This window comes from Garra rufa, chromosome 2 (assembly GCF_049309525.1).
Source record: "Garra rufa chromosome 2, GarRuf1.0, whole genome shotgun sequence".
NCBI classification, from domain to species: domain Eukaryota; kingdom Metazoa; phylum Chordata; class Actinopteri; order Cypriniformes; family Cyprinidae; genus Garra; species Garra rufa.
Window position 1 is genome coordinate 72915748 of NC_133362.1, and position 25776 is coordinate 72941523.

At 37.5% G+C, this 25776-nt stretch overlaps 1 protein-coding gene and 3 non-coding genes across 4 annotated transcripts in view; all 4 read right to left on the minus strand.

The window, feature by feature from the left end:
- LOC141325730 (uncharacterized) overlaps positions 1-25776 on the minus strand; it is a 430496-nt gene that overhangs the window by 127078 nt on the left and 277642 nt on the right. The gene's annotated exons all lie outside the window — the stretch shown is intronic.
- trnam-cau (transfer RNA methionine (anticodon CAU)) lies at positions 25042-25113 on the minus strand. The gene has a single exon. It is a non-coding gene; the product is annotated as a tRNA-Met (tRNA).
- On the minus strand, positions 25480-25552 carry trnar-ccu (transfer RNA arginine (anticodon CCU)). Its single transcript has one exon. It is a non-coding gene; the product is annotated as a tRNA-Arg (tRNA).
- trnam-cau (transfer RNA methionine (anticodon CAU)) overlaps positions 25713-25776 on the minus strand; it is a 72-nt gene continuing 8 nt past the window's right edge. Inside the window, exon 1 of the tRNA in view lies at positions 25713-25776. This exon is cut by the window's right edge and continues 8 nt beyond it. This is a non-coding gene — a tRNA (tRNA-Met).

Consider the following 25776-nt stretch of genomic DNA (forward strand, 5'->3'; position numbering starts at 1 on the left):
ATGCAACTGTATGTCGATAAGCTTTTGCAGGGTTTTTCAGGCATAGAGGCTGCATTGTTTTGACTGGGCCTAAACACTCAGCTGGGAAGCTAGCGCAAATGGGAAACAGGACTTCCTGTGGTTTCTCACAAAATAAAAGCAGCGATCTGACTCTATAGTGACGTAGCAACCAGGTTACATTGGTGTCTCCATCTCTGTCCTCTGTGATCTGTCTCTGTCATGCAGGTATGTGTGTCTGAGCTACACACACACTTATAGCAGACCTATAGTGGGTACGGAAAGTATTCAGACCCCCTTAAATGTTTCACTCTTTGTTACATTGCAGCCATTTGCTGAAATCATTGAAGTTCATTTTTTTCCTCATTGATGTACACACAGCACCCCATATTGACAGAAAAACACAGAATTGTTGGCATTTTTGTAGATTTATTAAAAAAGAAAAACTGAAATATCACATGGTCCTAAGTATTCAGAACCTTTTCTCAGTATTTAGTAGAAGCACCCTTTTGATCTAATCCAGCCATGAGTCTTTTTGGGAGTCCATTTTTAGGTCTCTCTTGAGATGTTCAATTGGGTTTAAGTCAGGCTGGGTCATTCAAGAACAGTCAGTTCTTTTAGCTGTGTGCTTAGGGTCATTGTCTTGTTGGAAGGTAAAACTTCAGCCCAGTCTTAGGTCCTGAGTACTCTGGAGAAGGTTTTCGTCCAGGATATCCTTGTACTTGGCCACATTCATCTTTCCCTCGATTGCAACCAGTCGCCCTGTCCCTGTAGCGGAAAATTTTTGATTATATCACCGTGCACTTCAGTTTCTCATCAAACGTTCTGTCCAATCAAATGCTCTCTCTAGAGTCCGTAGTGTCCCGCCCCCTACACAGAGACTCATTAACCCGGAGCAGATCATAAGCGCTCATATGTGCGATCAGCATGTATTAAACTAAACAGCCTCAGCATGATAATGATCACTATTTTGTTCTAGCAAGAGTTTCATATTGAATCTGTGGGGTAATTTATTAGTCTGTGGCTGTCATAAGCTTACAAATGCGGCTTTACCGAGCTCAACAGCTCTGGCCCGAACAGATATTAAGGGAACGCTATTGGGTATTCAAAATAAGTGGGCGGGGCTGGGTGAAATGTTTTTGTTTCAGTTAAAAGTACGTCACCACATAGAATAACGCTGAGTGTTTCAAGGCACTTCAGTAGACCTTTAAAGAGTGAAACATTTAAGGGGGTCTGAATACTTTCCATACCCACTATATGTATGTGTATGTATGTATATATATATATATATATATATATATATATATATATATATATATATATATACATACATACATACATACATACATATAGTGGGTATGGAAAGTATTCAGATACTTTGGCACATAGTTTGGGTCTATTGAAATTGTTAAGATTTAATTTCTAATTCAAACAGTAATAATATTTTTTAAATATTAAGTTTGGTTACTGTCCTAATTTACCAATTTACCTAAACATGTTAGATAAATTGGAACAGTAGCATTCAGCTAAAGTGGGACATCCTATAAAGTAAAAGATAATACATTGCTTAATGTGAGAAATTGTGTTGTTTTACAGAAAATGTCACAAACCATAGGCAGAAGACAGGGGGAAAAATAATAGAAATTTGTAAATATTAAGTTTTTAGCAAAAAAAGTGTCAACAAGGCCATTTGTGTTTGTTTTTCAATCTAGTTAATTCAAATGAATTACAGCATTTTTATTTTTTAACAATTATATAAAAAAAAAATCTTTATGTCTGTCCTCTCTATATTGTAATTGTCAGTCCAAGACGTCTCACCTTGGCCCTGACAGCGGCAACATGGTAGATGACATTTCAACCCCGCTAACGACTGACAAGCTTGTTAGCGAACTGGACAAACTAAAGAAAAATATTACTGGTGAACTCACCACACTGCTGAATTTGTCACTGGAGTCCCTCCGTCCAGCTACAATATTAACATTTGGCAGTAACTATGTATATGTCCCTTATAAGTCCCTATAGACCAGGGGTTCTCAAACTATCTGGAGATAGGGACCCCTCATAGGGCAGAAAAAAATTCCAAGGACCCCCTCATAACCGCAACACAAATGTAATAGCTAAATTGTGTGTGTGTGTGTGTGTGTGTGTGTGTGTGTGTGTGAGAGAGAGAGAGAGAGAGAGAGAACGATGGGAAAGGGTTGAGCAAGTAAAAATGAACTGCAAGAACACAGTGGAACACAATGTAAATAGTGCAAAAGGCTTTTATAGGTATAGTCCTAAAATGCAATGAAAATTCACTGACGCAATAACAGGCAATAAACAGAGAGAATCAAACTTTTTTGGAATGACTTCATGTGTTAGAAAAATATATGTTTAACTGCTGTGTGTGGGGGGTGGGGTGGGGGACAAGTAAAAATTAACCCTGCAGCAACACAGTGGAACACAGTCAATATAGTGCAAAAGGATTTTTGATAAGGATAATATAGTGCTAAAATATAAAATAGAATGACAATGCACCAATGCAGTAACAGGCAATAAAAAGAGAGTATGTTTACCCAGTTTAACAATTAACACTGCAGAAACATTGGAACACAATGAAAATAGTGCAAAAGATGTTTGTTAAGGATAAGTATAGTGCTCAGATATAAAATACAATGACAATGCACCAATTTGGGATTATCAATACTTGACCTTTTTAAATATTTATCCATTGTGGATTCTAGCCTAGTAACGTTAGCGTTTTTATAGTGCTTTGACGGATTGACGTAATGTAACAACAAAGTTTCTATTGGCCCAGAATTAAAGCGGGGGGAGTGCTGAAAATAATGCGCCGGTTTAATTGTCTTTCATTCATTAGCTGGAGACGTGAAGTTAAAGTCTGAGGGAAATGTTTTGGCAGATTGATACGGTGATGCATTGCTGCCACACATATTTTTTTTCCACACTTAGCTATGTGGTTATAACGACATCTTTTCTCGTAAAAACGACATCTTTTCTCGTTAAAACGGCATCTTTTCTCGTAATAACGAGATATTATGTCATAAAAACGACCTGATATTCCTGTTATAGATGATATGATTATATATTATGTGAGGGAGCTAAGCCTTCGCCACAGTCCTGACATAAAGGAGGATGCACGTTGCTGGAGTTATATAGAAATACACTGTTTTAATAATTTTAATGTAATGGTTTCAATTGTAGCGGCTTGTTTATTAGGATTAATCTCCAATCTGCCCTCAGACCAGAAGATTTAAGATGATCAGATGAAAACTGTTATTTCTGAATAATCGACTCCGAGCTTGGAATATTATTTGGATGAAAGTTAGATTTTACAGAAAATTGAAATACGATCATAAAGAAATAAAAGAGAAATGACAAACGGTTTGGTTGTATTATGATAATAATAATTTCGTTCTGTTTCAAAAATGAACAAAATTAATGAAAAAAAAAATCAGTTTTAGTATTTTTGTCTGTGGGTAAAAAGAGAGCTTTAATTATGTGGGGGACAATGAAAAGCCACTTTTCAACTCAACCTGTCTTTGCTGTCTATCGCATCATCCAGAATAATTACAAAAATACAAAAATCTAGCTTAATTTCGTTTTTCCTTTTCTCAAACAAAACGAAATAATATTAATAATAATAATAATAATTAAGCTATTATTATTATTATTAGGCCTATTATTATATTTTTTATTATGAATTATATTTATTTCTGCTCGTATTTCGATTTGCTGTTAAATCAATCAAAAAGTCAATTATTCAGAATTAATAGTTTTGATTATCTTAAGATTTTATAATAAAAATAATAATAGGGCCTACGCCTAATAATAATAATAATAATAAGCATAATAAAAATTTGAGTGGCCTATTATTATTATTTCATTTTGCTTGAGAAACGGAAAAACGAAAAACTCGATTTTTCGTATTTTTGTTCGTGGGTAAAACACATTGAATATTAATTTAACATGCCTGGGCGGCCTTGATACTTAGTATGATTATATACAAATGATAAATTATTTATTATACATTATTAAATTTTATCTTTAGCTGAATCAAGCCACAAATCTGTACTAAAGACTGTACACTACCTCTTGTTGGATTTATACGAATTAAATAAACACAATTTTGTTTTCGATTCTTTTATTGACGTAGACCTTTCAAGCTGCATAGAGACATAAATTGCGAGAGCGCACCCTGTATTTTTACAAAGTCAATTTGTAACATTTTGTTGTTATCGTGGAAGTTCATAAAATAAAGCAAACTTTTATATTTCTTTCCTCTGTAATCACAATGTAAGGGATCGCGCTGGCGCCGACCCGAGAAGTGCAGTGTTGCGTTTTATAAATGAGACTTGCAATGAAACGTTATTGTGACTAATTTGCAGAGCGGTACATCAGACGAACATGTATTCTGCATGATGGGATAGACAGTAGACAGGCAGAGATGAAAAGTGGCTTTTCAGGGCCGCTCACGGACAAATATTAAAGCATAAGCACTCTTTTCATGAAAAAAAAAATCATTTATTTTTCATTTTTTAAACAGAACGAAATCATCATCATCATAACACGATCAAACGTGTGTCATTTTTCTTATTTATTTCTGATACTATTTAGGCCTACATTTTCTGTAAAATCAAACTTTCATCCAAATAATATTCCAAGCTCAGAGTCAAAAATAACAGTTTTGATCTGATCATCTTAAATCCTCTGGGTCTGAGGGCAGATTGGAGATTAATCCTAATAAACAAGCCGCTACAATTGAAACAATTACATTAAAATTATTAAAACAGTGTATTTCTATATAACTCCAGCAGCGTGCATTCTCCTTTAGGTCAGGACTGTGGCGAAGGCAGCGCGGACAAACGCTTAGCTCCCTCACATAATATAATCATATCATCTATAACAGGAACATCAGATCGTTTTTATGACATATGTCGTTATTACGAGAAAAATATGTCGTTTTAACTAGAAAATTGTCGTTTTAACGAGAAAAGATGTAGTTTTTACGAGAAAAGATCTCGTTATTACGACATAGCTGAGTGGGAAAAAATAAGTGTGTGGCAGCAATGCGTCACGTAGATTGACATAATGTAAAAGCCGAATTCTCATTGGTCTAACGTTTCGCACGCGGGAGAAATGACGATGGTCCCTGCACTTTCTCCGGGTTTGATTATATTTTGTGGCAAACTTTCCACGGACCCCCAGGAAGTGCGCCACGGACCCCACTTTGAGAACCACTGCTATAGACAATCAATAAGAGACCTCTACATGAACAAATTCAAAAGCATCATAAAGAACTTTACAGTCATGACTGAAGAGGAACAAATAAAGGTAATACTAGCAGAGGACACACAGCAGCATTGGCTGTGAGATATGTGTGGAGGTGCCACAGCCTGAGAGACAGCAGGTGAATGTGTGTAATGTGTGCATTATATCTGACCTCAGTGTTTCCCTGCTGTCCACCAAAGTGACCCTCAATATGTGTGTTTATGTGTTAAACACTGCATTTTCAAATGTTCAAGTTCCAATTTGACTCACTGTTTTTTAAGTGTAAATTTTGTTATCTATTCATTGTTACGTTTGTGTTTGAACATATATCCCAAGCTTTGGCAATATTGTAATATTTACAGTCATGGCAATAAAGCAATTTTGAATTTGAATACAGACAGATGGATGGACGGACAGACAGAGACGGATGGATAGACAGATACTTTGATGTTAAAAGTTGCACTGAATAAATAAAGATGTCCAAAACATTAAACAAAACAGTGTCTGTCTTAATTTCATGCTACAAAGCAACAAAATATGATTATTTAAAGGGGGTGATTCTTTTCTATACCCACTGTGGACAGACAGACACACACACAGTGAGACATAGAAGTTATCAATGAAGTCATCAAAGTGAATGAGTGAATCTCATTCAGGCAGTGGCTTCTGCCTACTCGCCTACTCTTAAAAATGGAGTTCATTTGGCAATTTAGCTTCAAATGCGAGTAATTCTCAAGTACTTTACAGTCCTTGATTCCATGTGTCTGAAATGTATTTACTTTCAAGAAGCATTGGAACCATGTAGTAACTGACAGCCCTATCAACAAAAAACTACAACAAAAATGTTTAAAAAAATCAAAGCATACATACTCTTTTATCCTCTGTTGGTTCCAAAGGCATTTTAGGTCCATTGATGGTGTTTTTGGTGCTGCAAGAAATTTCAGACAGTTTCTCACGTGAGAAATTTGTCTGCAATTTTTCTCTTTTTCTTTTCAGTTGAAATGTACTCAAACCACAACTCAAGAACTTTTTCTGTAAAAACAGAATGAGAAAAGCAAGGTAAGTTAGGATGAGGCAAAGACAGTAAAGCAAGATAAGGTAATGCATAATGATTTACACATACCATATAAGGGTGGACTTTGGGTCTGAATCTGCCATGGTTCTTTTGATTTCTTCAATTAGATTTAAAGATTTAATTGTTTAGTTTTTTCCTGTTATATGATGTTGCAGTTTTTTACAGTTTGCACAACCTTGCCAACCCTCTCCCTGTCCACTAACCTCACTGCTCTCTGCAAGAATGTGACAGCTAATATTGGGTTGGCTAAGGTGCAGTTTTTTTCAATTCTTTTAAAACTGCTTTTTTTAGCTCTTTTTAAGAGCTCTGAGCATTCCTTCTTCTAAAATAAAAAAAAACTAAAGAAAGAAGAAAAAAACATTATTGTTTAATGTGCGATTGTGTTAGTCACTGTTCATCTGTATTCTATAAAATAAAATTATTTGTTGCCCTCCAAATGTTTAGAAACACCCTAGGTATATTATAAAAATAAATGAATTAGATATAAATAAATTAGAGCAGGGGTATTCATTTAAAGTTCCAAGAGGTCCGTTCTCCAAAAATGTGTTTTTTTTTTTTTACTAATATTTCGTTTGTTTTTCTCTACTAAACCTCACTCACGAAGACTGTTGATGCTCAATACCATGATGCGAGTTTATAATTTTAAGTAATTTTTTATTTATTTGTGCAGATCGGCTTTTAAAAGAAAAAAAAAACACCAGCTCACCTTGTGCACGCGCAAAGTCATTTCCCCGCATTACTTTCCCTCCTTTCGGCAAGTAGGGCTCGCTGCAGCCTGCGGTGGACATCCAACCCCGCCCACATCCATGTGTGACGTCAGACACCACGCCCACGTCAATGCGTCATCGTGTGACTCCCCTCCCCATCGGTAGCCTTAAAGCGGGGGTTGTATGTACATTGCATACATGCAAACCAATACGAAATCATTAAATTCCAACAGAAAATTAGCAAAAACAGTGCATTCATTTATTAAATCACCATTTATTCAGTGTTATTTTCTACATATACTAAGCCATTGCATTTTAAACATGACACCTATTATTTAACCATGTAAAGTGCTGGCAAGACATTCACACAGATAATTCAACACATCACATAAAGTACAAAGTAATCAAAGAATGATACAACCACTGATTAAAATGTTTTACTTTTACTGAAAAAGATTAAATATTTAATTAATGATGGGTATAGTAGAGTAATAATTATCAGTACTCTTATTAACAGAACTCCCCTAATTTGGTACAAAAATACTGAAACAATTCAGTAGTGATTTCTGTATTACTTTAAGTTAATTTGTTTTCTGAGTGTCCTGTGAGTGTCCTGCTACAAATATCTGGTGGTGATGTGCTTTAATACTGCTTCACTATCAGAAGCAAAACCTAAACAATTACCAAAAGGACCATAGTTCTTCTCAGAAGATAACAGAAATAAAGAAAATAGAAACATTAATAAACAGTAAGAACATGTTAATATAACAATGTAGAGATTACATCTCCCCTGTATTATAGGCCCACCCAATAAACATACAGCAAATGAGCCTGTTGACTTTTTCAGAAAAATCTGAGATCTCTGTCCCCAGCTGTGGAGAAGACTCTTTGCTGAGAATTTAGGCTCTTGACAGTCGTGAGAGAAAAAGAAGAATGTCTTTCTTACCACAGCAGCAGAAGGTACTCTCTTCTGAGGAAAGGATAGGAGGGTGACACTTCACTCTTGATCTACTCTTGGAGAGCTGATGAGGAGTTTTGCTAAAGAATAAGGTTCCTGCTCAGCACTTGGTCTTATTCAGCAAAGAGTACCTCTAATGCAGTGCCACATACTCCAGATTCTTTGCAAACTTGAAACTTTTAATAAAATTGACCATATTATTGTAGTCAGGTTTATTGTTTTTATTATAACACATGGCAAATGTATGAGAAAATTATGTCAAAGGTGTTTTTCTTCCTCTTGCTATCCTGAGGCTGTACTGTCAATATCCTTCTCTGGCAGCTGAAAGGGAGAATCACCTTGTTAATGTTGCTAATGTATGTACACACAACCAGTCAAAATCTACAGTCTTTCAGTTTTTTTAATGTTTTTCGATAGAAGTCTCTTCTGCACACCAAAGCTATATTTATATTTAACTTACAATACAAAACATGTTTTCTGTTGTTTTTCAAATACACTTTAAAATGCATTTCAAATGCAAAGGTGAAATTTTCAGTAGCCTTTACTCCAGTCTTCAGTTTCACATGATCATTCTCATATGATTTGATGCTCAAGAAACATTTTTGATTATTATCAATGTTGAAAACAGTTGTGCTACTTAATATTTCTGTGTAAACTGTGATTTTTTAGGATAATTTTATGAATACATAGTTAAGGTTTAAAACCTTTTTTTTTAATCTTTTGTAACATTATAAATGTTTTTACTACCACTTCAGATCAGTTTAATGCATCCTTGCTATTTAGGTCTTCATAAAGAAAAAAAAGTGACTCCAACCTAGTGTACACAACTAAATTGGGCAACACAGCATATTAGAATGATTTTGAACACTTACAACTGGAGTTTTGATGCTGAAAATTCAGCTTTGAATTTAAATGAAAACACATCTTGTAATAAACAATGCACAGATTGCAAAGAACTTACATTCTGATGATTACTTAATTTTCCTCACGGCTGCCTTCCTCAGTCATTCCTAGGCCTTCTCATTTTTCACCTTTCCCTTGAATCCACATAAAATATAAATAAAACTAATCAACCAATTAATTTTATAGACAGTTTGAATAAGTTTGTATAAAACTGCAAATCTTCCTTTTAAAATCTTAAATTATTCTCCAGCTTCTAAAGGAAAGGCACAATCTGTGGGTGTGGCCAATGTCACAGAGAATTTGATCTTACTATTAGGTGTCCTGGCTAGGAGATTTAGCTTAAAACCTATTCACGAAACTCTTAAGAGTCCACAATAACCAAAAAGAGGGATACGTCATTTGCATTGACTTTTTTCTTTGTTAAATTTCCACAATAAGCATGGGTCGGAGCTCTTAATACAAAGTGCACCAGACAGAAAAAATTAAGTTTAAAATGTACAGTACATACTTTTGTACACTAGGCCATGCCCCCCAGACAGATGAAGTTCCAGACCCAAAGTCTCAAACAAATCCTGTGGGAAACACAGCAAAGCGATGTGGTTGTGTATTAAAACTCAAATTCAGGCCAACTCAAATATTTTTTAAACATGTTTAAAAATGATCAGGAGCACAGGAGGTGCTCATGAAGGCAGTGGTTTACAATTGTGGTCCAGGTGACCCACAGCACTGCACATTTTGTATGTCTCTCTTGTTAAACCCACCTGCTTCAGATCATCAGCTCCTTAGGAAAGAGCTTCATGAACAAATCTGTCAGTAAAGAGAGATGTGCAAAATTTATAGTGCTGTGTGTCCCCAGGTCCAGGTTTGAAAACCACTGTTGTAAGTTACCATGACATATGACCAGTGTTGGGTGTAACGCGTTACAAAGTAACGCGTTACTGTAATAATATTACTTTTATCAGGAACTAGTAGTGTAAGGCATTACTCGTCTGAAAATTGTAATATTATTACAGTTTTCCCAAGCTAGTTACTTGCGTTACATTTGCCAGTAGCACCTTCATCACACACAAGGCACACGACAACACAGAGAACAGAAGGGAAGGGGAGGGGGCGCGAATGGAACAGTGATTGGTCTGGGTTTGGCACGAGGTATCATTAAATTACCATCACCGATTGGTCGACAACCGGCAGCCAGCAGCAGAGTGGCACTTGCAAAGAGAGACCTGCAATCCCGCGGGACCCAACGCAACAGAGTGCGGCGCGGGACAAAACTTGATGGAAGTGCGTGTGCTGATGCGGGCGGGTAGAGACTTGTGTGTGTGTGTGTGTGTGTGTGTGTGTGTGTGTGTGCGGGATGCGGGATGCGGGATGCGGGATGCGGGAAAATAAAATGATTCGCGGGACTCCCGCAATATAGAAATATCTAAACATAAAATATCTAAAAATAAAAAAAATAAAATGTTATTCATCTATTGCACAAAAGCAGCAAGAACAAAATATATGATTAGTAAGAGCAAGAATAGGCAGTTTCAATTTAAAACTTGTTTGCAGCATGAGCAATGTAGCCATCTGCTGATTTTTGGAACGCATCGCCAATCAATAGTGTTTAAGATAGAATTCACTCACTGCTCAAAAGTTTTGAACAGTGCTGAATATTGCGTGCTTACGAATCACAACACAAGTAGACCTTTATGAAAGATTAATTGTGCATAATATCCATTGTGTTATAAGAGCTTTATGAGATCGCGTATGCACTGGATGCACGCAGTAGGTCATGCTTTTTTGTTAAGAATAACAGTTTTTTGTGTAAGAAAAAAAAAATGTAACTAGTAATGTAACTAGTAATATAACTAGTTACTTTCTCCAGGGAGTAATAAAGTAAAGTAAGGCATTACTATTTTTGAGAGTAATATGTAATATGTAATATATTACTTTTTTGAGTAACTAACCCCAACACTGCATATGACAATCATACGAGCATCAACAATTTCACAAAAATGTCTCCTGACTGAGGAAAAAACAAAATCATTCACAGGCTCTGGAATTAGACTATCAATTGATATCTATCTAGCAGGCATGTGATTGGCTAAGGACAAAAAAGCAGGAAAATATACTAAGACACCCCCCCCCCCACGCCATCAAACTGGTGGCGGATCTATATGGATAGTAAAGCAGGCAGATTAAAAAAGAGAAACTGGGTCTGTGAATTCAATTCTCACAGAATCACAATTGAATTCACAATTGAATTCATATCTTGCTACTCAGTCAGAATCTCATTAACCTGAAGTCCCAGTCTCTGTCACAATAATCATATAGGCTATGTGATGTTTTAGGCCTATTTTGCAGACATCCATTTAAAATGTAGGCAATGGCTTATAAAGAACCTTTTTTCCATATCCACTTAGGTTTCTCAGCTTGCACTCTAGCATTTGTGTGGTCCAGCAGGGTTGGACTGGGGTTAAAATTTGGCCCTGGACAAATCCAGCCCATCCGGCCCACAAAGTCCCCCTGTGAAAGTTTTGTTGGATAATGGGGCTTTTAATTGGAGTAAATAAATTAATGAATAAAACAGGACAGAAACAAATAATGCTACATACTGATAATTTCAAATGCAACAAACTTAATAATGCATTTTGTCACATGAAAATGCATGCAGTAAAGCATTGATTTTGAGCTAGAATGCAGGACATGTATTGCTAATAAATTCTGCACTAAAAAAAAAATCATTATGTAATAAAAATATTTTCCTCACCCTCATGTCGTTCCAAAGCTGTATGACTTACTTTCTTCTATGGAACACAAAATATTTTGTAGAATGTAACCATGCATAATTGGTTACCGTTGATTTATACTCTGAGAAATTCGAGACATTTTTTTTTCCATAAAGTATCTTCCTTTATGTTCCACAGAAGAAAGAAGTTCATACAGGATTGCAATTACATGATGTTTAGTAAATGATGACAATTTTTTTTTGGGGGGGTGAACTGTCCCTTTAAGAACTTTAATGGGTAGTAAACACCTAGTTTATATAGGACACTGATATTTATCTTTAATCAGGCTCTTATTACATTAACATTTTACTCCAATTAAAATTAATTACAACAAAACATTTTAAAAGAAAGAAATCGTTGCTTAAAGATATTAACTGAATAGTATTAGTAAAATGGTGGTCACATGAAAACATTACCATGGTTATACGGTTTTTAAAATAAATAGTAATAATAAACTATGATATTTCTAATAAAAAAATTAAAAAACTGACAGTAATTATGTATTGGTGTAATTCCACTTTCCCTCATCATGCAGTTTATAATGTCGTGGCTGTTTTCAGCAGCCCAGCAGAACCTACAGAATCTTTAATGTTTTCATATCACAGGACTGTATATAAGACAATTTTGTGTTTTATCTGAATGGATCAAGCAACTTGCGCTGTTTATCACTTTACATTGTGGCGGGAGCGCAGCGTATACGTTCGTCAGCGCTGTGCGGGTGACTGATCCCGCCGCTTCGCACTTTTGGGCTGTTTGCAGTTTCGATTGCGTTGTAATTTAAAACAGCGCCTAATATGGGGGAGGTCTCCCTCGCTTCGGCGATCGGCCCACTACTCCACCGGCCCACCGGGAATGTCCCGGTGCTCCCAATGGCCAGTACATCCCTGGGTCCAGGTAACGTTAGCTTTGCGTAAAAAAAATGGTTATCATTCGCATGGCTACTTTTACTTGAGTAAAGAAGTTAAATCAGTACTTCTACTTTTACCAGAGTATTTTTTTAACACAAGTATCTGTACTTCTACTTGAGTACGAGAAGTGAGACGGATTATTTTATTTAAGCAATATAAATCGTTTTTAAATCAATAAACTCCTTTTAAAATCAATATTTTGTGTCAAATTGTTGATTTATTTTGTAGGTAGCCATGTAATAAGCGGGATAATGTGTAGAGTTTGTCTTACATGTGCTTCATGAGGCACACACGCGCGGTCTCTTGCTCTCTCTCCCTCTGTCATGCACGCGCTACGCGGTCTCGCACTCACTCCCTCGCTCTAGATTCCGGGAGAAACTATTCGCAAATACGTCCTTGTTGATACTTGGAAAGGAAGGAAAAATGCATCTCTTTGCCATCTGACGTGCCGCCCGGTGTGGCCCTGTTGCTCGGGGACGGCGATTGTGGTGACGGCTGTGAGATGCCCCCCCCCCCTTTTTTTTTTTTTACAGATCTGCATGATTCACATAGGTCACATTTTCAGGTCGAAAAATCCGGAATTCCGGATTAATCCGGAAAAATCACATCCCTGATCTAGCTATGAGTAATTGAAATGATAAATCCAACCCTGTGGATTACCTGTCTCTCCTCCTGAGCATTTTGTTGTGTGGGTCCAGGAAGGATACTGCAGCACAACTCCTTTAACCATGAGAAAATGCAGTTCCAGCATGACTTCACATCCAGGACAACAGAAGGGTCAGGGAGGCCTGAAATATAAATATTTAAGCCACTGAAATCAATTTAAATCTATATTTGTGCCTGAGTGACACTGAAACAATGAGGTTTAGTTTTTTACCGAGGATTTGCTGGGTTCTTTTGAACACAGTCTTCATGATGGATGATCTCTTGATCCTGGATCCTTTCTGCCATACACTTAGAGATGGTTTGGATGTCATGTGGTTGTGTCTAAAATACAAATAGCAGCACCATTAGTCCTGTTGCTTTATATATATTTTTTGGTACTGAACAAGTCAGGAACCAAATCAGTAAGTTACCTGTACTTGATACCCATCCCTAATCATAATCATGGTTGTCGTGTTGCTGCTGCCCAGACTCTCTCTCCACCTGTTATTAAAAAAAGTATGTTAGTTTTGAATAAAACATTGATAAAACAATGAACAATGAATAAAGCATTCAAACTACTACTTAAAAAAATAGGCTCAATACATTTAGTGCAATAATATGAAAAATTATCCAGAGACCAGCTTTGAGGACGTGCCCACGACGTTTCTGGGACCTTAGCCAAAATCCTTAAACTACTACATAGTAACAATGAACATCATTTCTAATAAGCAACTCACTGAATGACTCAACTGGTTCACTGGCAGTAAGGACATAAAATAGTGAACTATTTGTTGGATACATATTTGTTAAAACTAAAGTATCAGATCTGTTTGTCAATGAAAAGTCACTAGCATAAAAATGATGCAAGTTATGTAACGTTATGTAAAAATGTTGTATGTAAAAACCAATAACATGTAACGAGCAAATTACACCATTTACAGGCCTGTTAATCGACAGGAAAGCAGGACATTATTAATCCCACATACACTGAATGGGATTTCGGCAGCCTCGGTCTAATTAAAAGTTTATATAACATCAGTGGTTTATATTTAAGTTTACAATACGGCTAGGCTAGCATGAGCATAGTCTATGCGAACGACAAGCAGTCAACGTTACTATGGAAGTTAAAAAAAAAAAAAAATGAATACTGTATAGTTTATCGTGGGTAAATTTCAAACTAGACTAAAAATAAGGTATAACATTTTAATTTAGGATTTTAAAAGTTAACTTAACGTTACCACAGACCGCCTCCAGAACTAAGCTAATTAACTTATTTATTAAATTAATATAGTAAACCTCCAAAAACACAAAACACTACTTATCTTACGTGTCATCTAACGTTATATCAGCAAAAAAATATGAATAAGAGAAGATTTTAAGCGCTTACCTTCTCCTTCTCGTCCGTCTTCTGGAAGTTGACCGTTAATGACGGAGAGACGGGCACGCGCACGGGGTACGCAGCACTCAGAAAGTGACGTGCGCTGCTTTTAACCATGGTTTTAACCTTAACATTTGTCCCGTTCCCCCTTTCAATAAACCATTCACAACCATAAATTATCACAATTTGCTAAGCAAACTATTTGGTTTTTGTTTTGCCATTAATTTGATGACAAACATTTCTATATTTTAAATGACGGGTTATACTTATATAATAATTCATTCCATCATGCAAAATGCTTGACGAATTCAGTATATTCCCCATATTATAGGCTATTAAAACGGTTTACACCTTTAAAAATAAGCTTAATACATGTAGTGCAATAATATGAAAAGTTAGTTGGAGACCTGCTGACCACGTCGCTATAACGTTTCCCACGCGACCAACCAGCGACGTCTTTTAAGGACGTGCCTACGACGTTTCTGGGACGTTAGCCAAAATTCAAAAATATGGAACGTTACCACAACGTCCTCACGACGTTGTCATAAAGTAATGTTACGCTGACCAAATGACGACCAACTGGCGACGTCCTCACAACGTACTGTGTTTGCTGGGAGAGAGCTTCCGGTGTACTAAAATGCGCTTTTTCCAAAAAATTTTAATTTTTCGATTTGGTTTTGTTGACTTTTTAATATCTGCATTTGAACGACGTGTAATGAAAACAAAATTGAAAATATGAATGAAATTCGTTTTTGTGTTCCCGAGAAAATGTAAATATTGCATAAACCAATCATTTATTCGTTTGTTTGTTTTGAAAACAAAAACGAGAAAACCAATTATACGTAGGTACACGGACCATCCGTGTTTGGCGTTCTCAAACTTTTGACTCGCGAATTGCCTAACTTTCTAAAGTCTATTTACACGTTCTTAAGTTCTATTTAAATGGGGAAAAAACGCGTTTGAGCTGTAAGTGCAGTCATTCTTTATGACAATTTACCTTGTTTTTACTCTAGTGAAAGCGTAGTAACCATGTTGTGTTTTTTGGCTGATCGATTACAACTGTTTGAATACAGTCTTACTATAAATGAAAATCTGAATGAACAGCAACAACAAAAAATGTTGTGCTTGTGTTTGTCGTCATTTACCATGGCTTTACTATAGTGAAAGTGTAGTAACATGTTTTCTTTTCATGACTTGCCTATAATCTCACATATTAAACACAATTGTGCCTGTAATCGTACTTATTAAACTCAGTTTACTCGTTCTTTAACTGTAAACACAGTCTTACTATAAATAAAAATATGAATGAAAGAAAAACAAGTCATTTTCCATAATAATAATAATAATAATAATAATAATTTGTTACATTTATATAGCGCTTTTCTAGACACTCAAAGCGCTTTACAGGGTCAGGGGGTATCTCCTCATCCACCACCAGTGTGCAGCATCCACCTGGATGATGCGACGGCAGCCATAGTGCGCCAGAACGCCCACCACACACCAGCTTACTGGTGGAGAGGAGACAGAGTGATGAAGCCAATCAGAATATGGGGATGATTCGGAGTCCATGATGGTCAGAGGCCAATGGGCAAATTTGGCCAGGATGCCGAGGTCACACCTCTACTCTTTTCGAAAAACATCCTGGGATTTTTAATGACCACAGAGAGTCAGGACCTCGGTTTAACGTCTCATCCGAAGGATTTTCCATGCTTTTACTATAGTGAAAGTGTAGTAATCATGTTTTGTTTCCATGATTTGCCTATAATCTCACATATAAAACACTATTTGCCTGTAATTTTGCATAGTAAACACATCTATTCTATTTAAAGTTTGATTTGTATTTAAAAAATATGTTTAGTTGTAGACATTGTCATTTCTAATTAACATTTAATGTGATTTTGCTATGTGTGAATGTAGTAATCAAGTTTTGTGTTTGTGTCGTGGAGCAATAAAAGCATTTCTCAATGAAGAAGACATTGAAGCGTGAGAGGCAGAGTTCCAGATGTCAAAATAAGACTTTATTGAACAGAGCAACAAAGCCGGGTCAGCGATCGCCGCATCTCCGTCTCTGTCTGTCCGGGTATCCCTTCTTATACCTATCTGCGCTACCAAATTTGTAGTTCCGGTTTTTTCTTGGTTATGCCTGTCTGATCCCCCACAATGATTTATTGGCCCACCTGGCCCATTTTTAATGGTGGTTTTTGGTTCAGTCAGCCATTTTTTAAAAGTAAGTTTTATTCCTCCCCCTCCAAGTTGTTATGGGTCTCCAATTAGTTGGAGGTGGTCACGTGGGACATAACTTGTATCTGTCATATGTTGGAAGTCATTTACATTACATTTACATTTATTCATTTAGCCGACGCTTTTATCCAAAGCGACTTACAATTGGGAATACAACAAGTGATTCATCCTAAGGAGGCAGATCAACATAGGAAGTGTTCAAAAATACCATATATCAGGCGTTGTTAGAAGAGTGCAGGCTAGAAGGAGAAGATCAAGAAAGAGAGGAAAAACAGGCTAGAAGGGAGGATATTTTTTTTTTTTTTTTTTTTTTTTATTGAGTCAGATAGTGTCGAAAAAGATGGGTTTTCAGCAGTCGTTTGAAAGCTGTTAAGGAATCTGCATTCCGGATAGGGGTGGGAAGATCATTCCACCAGGCAGGAACGTTGAACGAGAATGTTCTGGACAGTGATTTAATACCTCTCTGTGGTGGTACAATGAGGCGTCTTTCACTAGAGGATCTCAGTCTTCTGGAAGGAGTGTAGATGTGTAGTAGTGAATGGAGGTAGGCAGGTGATGATCCGGTGGCTGTCCTATAGGCCAGCATCAGTGTCTTGAATTTGATGCGTGCTGTAACCGGTAGCCAGTGCAGGGATATGAAGAGAGGTGTAACATGGGCCTTTTTGGGCTCGTTGAAGACCAGTCGTGCTGCTGCATTCTGAATCATTTGTAGAGGCTTGATTGTACATGCTGGAAGACCAGCTAAAAGAGCATTGCAGTAGTCCAGCCTGGAAATGACCAGGGCCTGGACGAGGAGTTGTGTAGCATGCTCTGTTAGGAAGGGCCTGATCTTTCTGATGTTGTACAATGCAAACCTGCAAGATCGAGCGGTCTTAGCTATGTGGTCTTTAAAAGTCAGTTGGTTGTCAAAGATAACACCCAGATTTCTGGCTGAAGTTGATGGGGTAATTGTTGATGAACCTAACTGGATGGAGAAGTCATGCTGTAGAGATGGAGTGGCAGGAAAGATAAGGAGTTCCGTCTTTGCTAGATTGAGCTGTAGATGGTGTTCCTTCATCCATGCAGAGATATCCGCTAGGCAACCTGAGATCCGTGCAGCTACCGATGAATCGTCTGGTTTGAAAGAAAGATAGAGCTGTGTGTCATCAGCATAGCAATGGTAGGAGAAGCCATGTGCCTGTATGATGGGGCCCAGAGATGTAGTGTATATGGAGAAGAGGAGAGGTCCAAGAACTGAACCCTGAGGAACCCCAGTGACCAGTTGATGAGTTTTGGATACCTCGCCTCCCCAGGCCACTCTGAAAGACCTACCAGAGAGGTAGGATTTGAACCAGCGAAGTGAAGTCCCTGTAATACCCAGCATTGAGAGGGTGGACAGGAGGATCTGGTGATTCACAGTGTCAAAAGCTGCAGATAGGTCCAGCAAGATGAGTACCGATGATTTGGACTCAGCTTTTGCCGTCCGCAAGGCTTCAGTGACAGACAGTAGCGCAGTCTCAGTTGAATGGCCGCTTCTGAACCCTGATTGGTTAGAGTCCAGTAGATTGTTCTGTGAGAGGAATAAGGATAGCTGGTTGAAAACAGCCCGTTCCAGTGTTTTTGCTATGAATGGAAGGAGGGAGACAGGTCTGTAGTTGTCTATGAGTGAGGAGTTAAGTGTAGGTTTTTTGAGCAGTGGGGTTACCCGGGCCTGCTTAAATGTAGTGGGAAAAGTGCCTGTGAGAAGAGATGTGTTGATGATGTGTGTGAGCGCCGGTAGGATTGTAGGGGAGATTGCTTGGAGAAGGTGTGAGGGGATAGGATCTAAAGGACATGTCGTCGGATGGCTGGAGAGGAAAAGTTTGGTTACTTCTGCCTCCGAGCAAGGACAGAAGGAGAAGTGGGGGGTTCCAGCCGTGATTGTGGTCAATTTTAGTTCCTGTATGTGTGGAGCTGAGAACTTATTATTGATCGATGTAGTTTTGTCTGTAAAAAATGTGGCGAAATCATCAGCTGTTATAGAAGTTGTGGGAGGTGGTGGAGGGGGACAAAGCAGTGTATTAAATGTTTTGAAAAGGTTGCGTGCGTCCGGGGAATTGTTGATCCTGTTGTGGAAGTATGAAGATTTGGCTGTATGTACTTGGGTAGCGAAAGATGAGAGCATAGACCGATACATACTGAGGTCGGATGGATCCTTAGATTTGTGCCATTTTCTCTCAGCTGCCCTAAGTTTGGAACGATGCTCACGAAGAACATCGGATAACCAAGGGGTTGTCGGAGCAGATCGTGCTGGCCTGGAGGAGAGAGGGCATATAGCATCTAGACAGGAGGTAATAGTGGAGCATAAGGTGTCAGTTGCTGCATTAGTGTCCAGGGATGAGAAGTGAGTAGGAGAGGGAAGGGAGGAGGATACTAAAGAAGAAAGATGGGAGTGTGAGAGAGAGCGTAGGTTTCTTCTAAAAGTAACAGGTAGAGGGGTTGGGAGTGCACAAGTAGCAAGATGTAGGTCAAATGTAATGAAGAAGTGGTCAGAGATGTGTAGGGGTTTGACCACAATATTGTCTGAAATACAATTTCGCATGTAAATGAGATCAAGTTGGTTGCCAGATTTATGAGTGCATGTAGTGATAACACGTTGTAGATCAAATGAAGCTAGAAGTGAATTGAAGTCAGCAGCATAGGGTTTGTCAAGGTGAATGTTGAGGTCCCCAAAGACTAGAAGTGGGCTGCCATCCTCTGGAAACGAGGACAGCAGCCCATCCAGCTCTTCTAAGAAGATGCCAAGTTGAGTAGGAGGGCGGTAGATTACCACAATGTGGAGTTCGATAGGAGATGTTACAGTGATTGTATGAGATTCAAATGAACTATAATTGCATAGAGGAGAATGGGTTGAGTATTTCCAGTTGTTAGAAATAAGAAGTCCCGTCCCCCCACCCCTTCCAGTCTGACGAGGGGTGTGAGAGAAGGAAAAGTTATTAGAAAGAGCAGCTGGGGTTGCAGAGTCTTCTGGACGAATCCAGGTCTCAGTCAAGCCTAGAATGCTCAAACCAGATTGCACGGAAAATGCTGAAATGAAGTCAGATTTGTTGACAGCTGATTGACAGTTCCAGAGTCCAACCGTGAAAGAGAAAGGTTCAGTGGAAGAAGTGTCGATAGGACGCAGGTTAGAAATATTGCGTCGACGTGTGCGTGTGATATTAGTGCGGTGTGAAGAGACCACCGGAATGAGTTGGAAACACATGATAGAGGAGGACAGAAAGAAGAGTGAAATAAAGGAGAGGAGTACTTAAGTGCGTTGTCGGTGTCGTTGCTCGGAGAAGTCGCGCAGGAAAAGTCGCAGTCTTTACTCTCGTCGGTCTTCACGCGAGGAGGCTGAACGCTTCCGCTGACGCTTCAGCGTCAGCTGTTCTGACGCAGTTAAATAGACAACCAAACAGTGCTTCAATGATAAAAGCTAGGGACGCCTCCTAGGCTCAGTGAGCCGCGAATGTCTCGCCCGCACGCAAAATGGCTCAATCGAAACTCAAAAAGCAACAGCTTCGCACTTGTAATAGCTCCAGAAGGGAACGATATGACAAAAACAAAAGCTTCCCTTGGCCGTACGCTCAGTTATCAATTTTAATGATTGCAATAAAAACTAGAATTTAAAGCAAAAACAATCGCAGGACAAATAACAGAAGAACACTCCTTTTCTAACAGTGAATAGATGTAAATAAAACAAACGAATAATTAAATAGAACAACAGAGTACTTTAAGAAGCAGTTCAAAATTAATATTAACGAATAAGTGAATAGAAACTACAGAGTGCGTTTTAGAAGCAGCTCAAATTTAATATTAACCAATAAGTAAATAGAAACTACAGAGTGCGTTTTAGAAGCAGCTCAAATTTAATATTAACCAATAAGTAAATAGAAACTACAGAGTGCGTTTTAGAAGCAGCTCAAATTTAATATTAACCAATAAGTAAATAGAAACTACAGAGTGCGTTTTAGAAGCAGCTCAAATTTAATATTAACCAATAAGTAAATAGAAACTACAGAGTGCGTTTTAGAAGCAGCTCAAATTTAATATTAACCAATAAGTAAATAGAAACTACAGAGTGCGTTTTAGAAGCAGCTCAAATTTAATATTAACCAATAAGTAAATAGAAACTACAGAGTGCGTTTTAGAAGCAGCTCAAATTTAATATTAACCAATAAGTAAATAGAAACTACAGAGTGCATTTTAGAAGCAGCTCAAATTTAATATTAACCAATAAGTAAATAGAAACTACAGAGTGCGTTTTAGAAGCAGCTCAAATTTAATATTAACCAATAAGTAAATAGAAACTACAGAGTGCGTTTTAGAAGCAGCTCAAATTTAATATTAACCAATAAGTAAATAGAAACTACAGAGTGCGTTTTAGAAGCAGCTCAAATTTAATATTAACGAATAAGTGAATAGAAACTACAGAGTGCTTAAGAGAACAGTGGCTTAAAATTAATACTTAGGAAGAAGTAATTAAACAGAAACGACAAAGTGCTTTTAGCAGCAACTCTAAGTAATGACCGCCTAGTGAAATAGTATTAAAGTAGACACTTACGCGCCGTCGTTCTTTCTCGTCTGAGGACTGAACTCACTTTCCAAATCCAAAGTTCATCCAAAGTTCATTGGTTCACTTAAGTTCACTGAAAACTTCCAGTGGAAACCACTGGTGCTGCCCCCTGGCAGGCATCTGCAATTCAATTTGTGTTGATGCAGTTTTAATCTGTGTTAAGACATCTAGTATTATAATACTCAGTATTTTGATAGATATTGATTACTGTTATAGCCATACATCATTTGTTTGAGTATAATAATATCATATTGAGTAGAATAGCAAAATATATATTTTTAGGATACACAATATTTGCAGATGGATTACTATTTATATAAACACAGATGTAAGTGCTACAAATAATAATTTAAATGAAAATGCAATGTTATATAGACATCCCTTACAAAAATTAATTAATTTTTTTTTCAGATTGATTATCATATGTATAACCACAGCTTTTAACTAACAATGTACTTTATTTTACATTGTCATTAATACATGCTATATGTAGTTACTATAGTAATAACAGTAAATTATGCATAATTGGATGCAACTAACTGTAAACCAAACAAAACAATAATCTTATCCCTATCGTAACTGCATGTAGTAATTTCATATTCAAATATTTATATGTATAATTGTAGTGTAACACCTTTAAATGTGTAACCTTGTTTTGCTTTATTAGCAATAAAATAATGTTTAATTGTTGTAATGGGTGCCATTATTTAGTCAGCTTGAATATATATCGTTGTATCATTATAAAAAAATTTGTGTACCCTTACTGATGAGCATAAGACACTTCTTTCAAAAACATTAAAAATAGTGATGTGTCCAAACTTGTGAATGATCCTGTATTTCTGTGTTTTCTTTTATAAATGTTTTTTTTTCATAGGAGAGCTGCTTGGTGTTGACTACCTCCTGGGTCAGACTGGACAGCTCCTGGTAGTGGACCCTGACTCAGAAGAGACAGAGAACATGCTGGAAGATGTGGATGAAGGTGAGGATGAAGAAGACGAGGGCTTCAGGGTGGACCAAACACTTGACATTACTGAGTCGAGTCTTACTGATGACCCAAGCTTCTCTCTGTCCTCCACCCAGCATGATGCCTCCTTCACGCCAGGTGCCTCAGCATCCCCTGACGAGTCTGTGGTATGTAAATATCTCGTTATATGTATGTATGTAATTATGTTTTATGTAATATTGTTAAATTTCTAGGGAAAAAATATAATTTGTGCTGACCTGTAGCTTTTTGTCTGAAGTTGACAAAAAAAATCTAGAAAAATATTTATATTTATTTGTTTTTTTTTTGTCCCACTTCACTTTACTCATAATGTTGTTTATTTAATTTTTTTTTTTTTTTGTATTTTTCTCCCAGGCTTTGCATAGTGCTGGTGTGCTGGACAAAGTGGACAGCCTTGCGGAGTATCTTGTGGAGCTCAGGAATCAGCCATCTCTGGCTCTCACCAACCATCAGGTCAGTTTCTCTTCTTGACCTGTCATATGTTAACACTACCACTTGTTTTGTTTTCTCATTTGCCATGTATTATATGCTCTCTCGCCTTAGGTGAGCAATATAGTTGGCAGAACCTGCTGGATTACGATAAGAAGAGAGTGATGTTTGCTGCCAGACACCAGAGCAGGCTGGACACAGGTTCACTCCAGGGGTGGAGAGCGTGAAGAGGCATACATTCACCACCACTGCCCCACTTGCTCAGTGGCCAGATTGTTGTCGCCTGATAGAGACCATTTCAAGCTCTGTGCCATCCATAAGAGTCCAAAAAATAAAGGGGATAAAGTTTTATTTATGTGTATTGTTTTCTGCTTTCTGTTCTTTTGCACTTGCAATGAATGCACTAGTGCCATGGACATTAAGACAGTTTTATTTAAAAGTATAGTTTTGTTTTCTGTTCTTTAGCACTTTCAAAACATGCACAGGAGTCATTAATATTTTAAAGTTTTATTCATTTGTATTGTTATGTGCTTTCTGTTCTTTTCACATGCAGTTAATGCACAAGAGCCATGGACATTGGACGGTTTTATTTATATGTATAGCTCTGTTTTCTGTTCTTTTGCACTTGCAAAAAATGCACAAGAGTCATGGACAATAGAAAGTATTATTAAGAGATATTATTCTGTTTTCTGCACATGCAACATAACTATAAGAATAAAAATGTAAAAAAAAAAGAATAATGAATAATTGGCTATGACTGATTGAAAAATAAAAGTTTGGTCATGATTAAATAACTCTTTTTGTATGTCTTTGTTACAGTATCATTTAACGGTTATAGGCCCTTTTAAAAATGTTGATAAATTTGGGGATTATTTAATAAATAAATTTACAATTTTTTGTACTATAAGTTTTAGAACATAACTACAGCAGAAATATATTTAAAGTGCAAAACCTTTGAATAAGATATCAATAATCAGTAATATAAATCTAATAAAATATTATTTAAATTCATTAATTCAAATAATTTCATTCTTTTGGACATCATTTATGTGATAATTACTGATAAATAAAACATTCAGTAAACACTTCAATGTATGGCAACACTAATATGAACTGGAAAGCTTGTGATCATCCTTACTCCCATATAAATGTACAGGAAAATAGAGAAAACATTTTTTTTTCAGATAATTTATTGTAAATATACACTCCATAAACATTGCTTTGAAGTTCAAAGAGATAAAATTCCCTTTCATTTCTTTTCTCCTCATTTTTTCCTTTTTTTTCTTTCTTTTTCTCTTTTCCCCCCTTCTTCCCCCTCCTTCCTTTTCTTCACCCCCTTAACAGACTATTGTTCCCCATCTTTTATTAGGCCACTGGGGCTGTCATGCAGCTGTTTACTTTTTCTTTTAGTTCTTCATCTCATTCAGCTTCTGGATGAACAACTTTTGTGAGAGGACCAAGTGACTTTAGGTTTTCACAAACAGGCTCTGAACATCCCTCTTTTCGGGGCTCTGTCATATATATGTAACCCTCTCTCTCTCTCTCTCTCTCTGCGCATTTACCGGCCTCTAGCACCGCCGCTGCTACTCTGCGTTGTGTTGTGTATGTTCGTGGTGGTAGAGATGAGACGCAGACACAAAGGGGTTCGTTGGGATCGTGGCTTGACCGTTTATTCCACAGCACGGCATCTATAGTATTGATAACGTGAACTGCCTTCAGTTTTTTTAAACTTTCATTGCATTTTTAAACTTGCATAAAGTCAATTTCATTGCACAAACAATCGAATAACATGCTTATATTATCATACATAGCTTTGCATTAGCCACCACGTATTAATCATGTTCAAAAGAAATAACAAAACATTTTAACTCTCTATTTTACTTTGCATTTAGATCGTTTTTAGTTTACAACACAAAACATCTCAATGAACTGAACTTTAGTGCGATAACAACAAATATATTTTACATTTCAGTTTCCACTGCCGTTAACATGACTTACCTATAGTATTGATAACGTGAACTGCAGGGAAGATGGCGCACTACGCACATACTATGCACGTATCAACACTACGGTGCATTAAGAAGCTCAAACAACGTTAACAGTATATATCCTAACAAAACAGTGTCACAGCGACATCTTGTGGACAACACAATATACTGCCTTACATCTACAAGCTCAGAAGTCTTAGCAGAGGATGGTTTCGATCCATCGACCTCTGGGTTATGGGCCCAGCACGCTTCCGCTGCGCCACTCTGCTTGACTTGATGTAGAGCTCGTGCACTGGTCTTTTCAACATAACATGATTCTTGCACAAATTTCTAACTTGTCTTGAAGCACTTGGGCACAAATAAAAGTGAAACAAGCTTAGCAGAGGACGGTTTCGATCCATCGATCTCTGGGTTATGGGCCCAGCACGCTTCCGCTGCGCCACTCTGCTTGTCTTGATGTAAAGCCTGTGCACAGGTCTTTTCAACATAACTTGAATCTTGCACACATTTCCAACATGTCTTGCAGCACCTGGGCACATATAAAAGTGACACAAGTTCAGCAGAGGATGGTTTCGATCCATCGACCTCTGGGTTATGGGCCCAGCACGCTTCCGCTGCGCCACTCTGCTGAAAGTCACCCCAGATGGGACTCGAACCCACAATCCCTGGCTTAGGAGGCTAGTGCCTTATCCATTAGGCCACTGGGGCTGTCATGTAGTTGTTTACTTTTTCTTTTAGTTCTCCATCTCATTCAGCTTCTGGATGAACAACTTTTGTGAGAGGACCAAGTGACTTTAGGTTTTCACAAACAGGCTCTGAACATTTCTCTTTTTTTGGGGCTCTGTCATATATACAAGCTCAGAAGTCTTAGCAGAGGATGGTTTCGATCCATCGACCTCTGGGTTATGGGCCCAGCACGCTTCCGCTGCGCC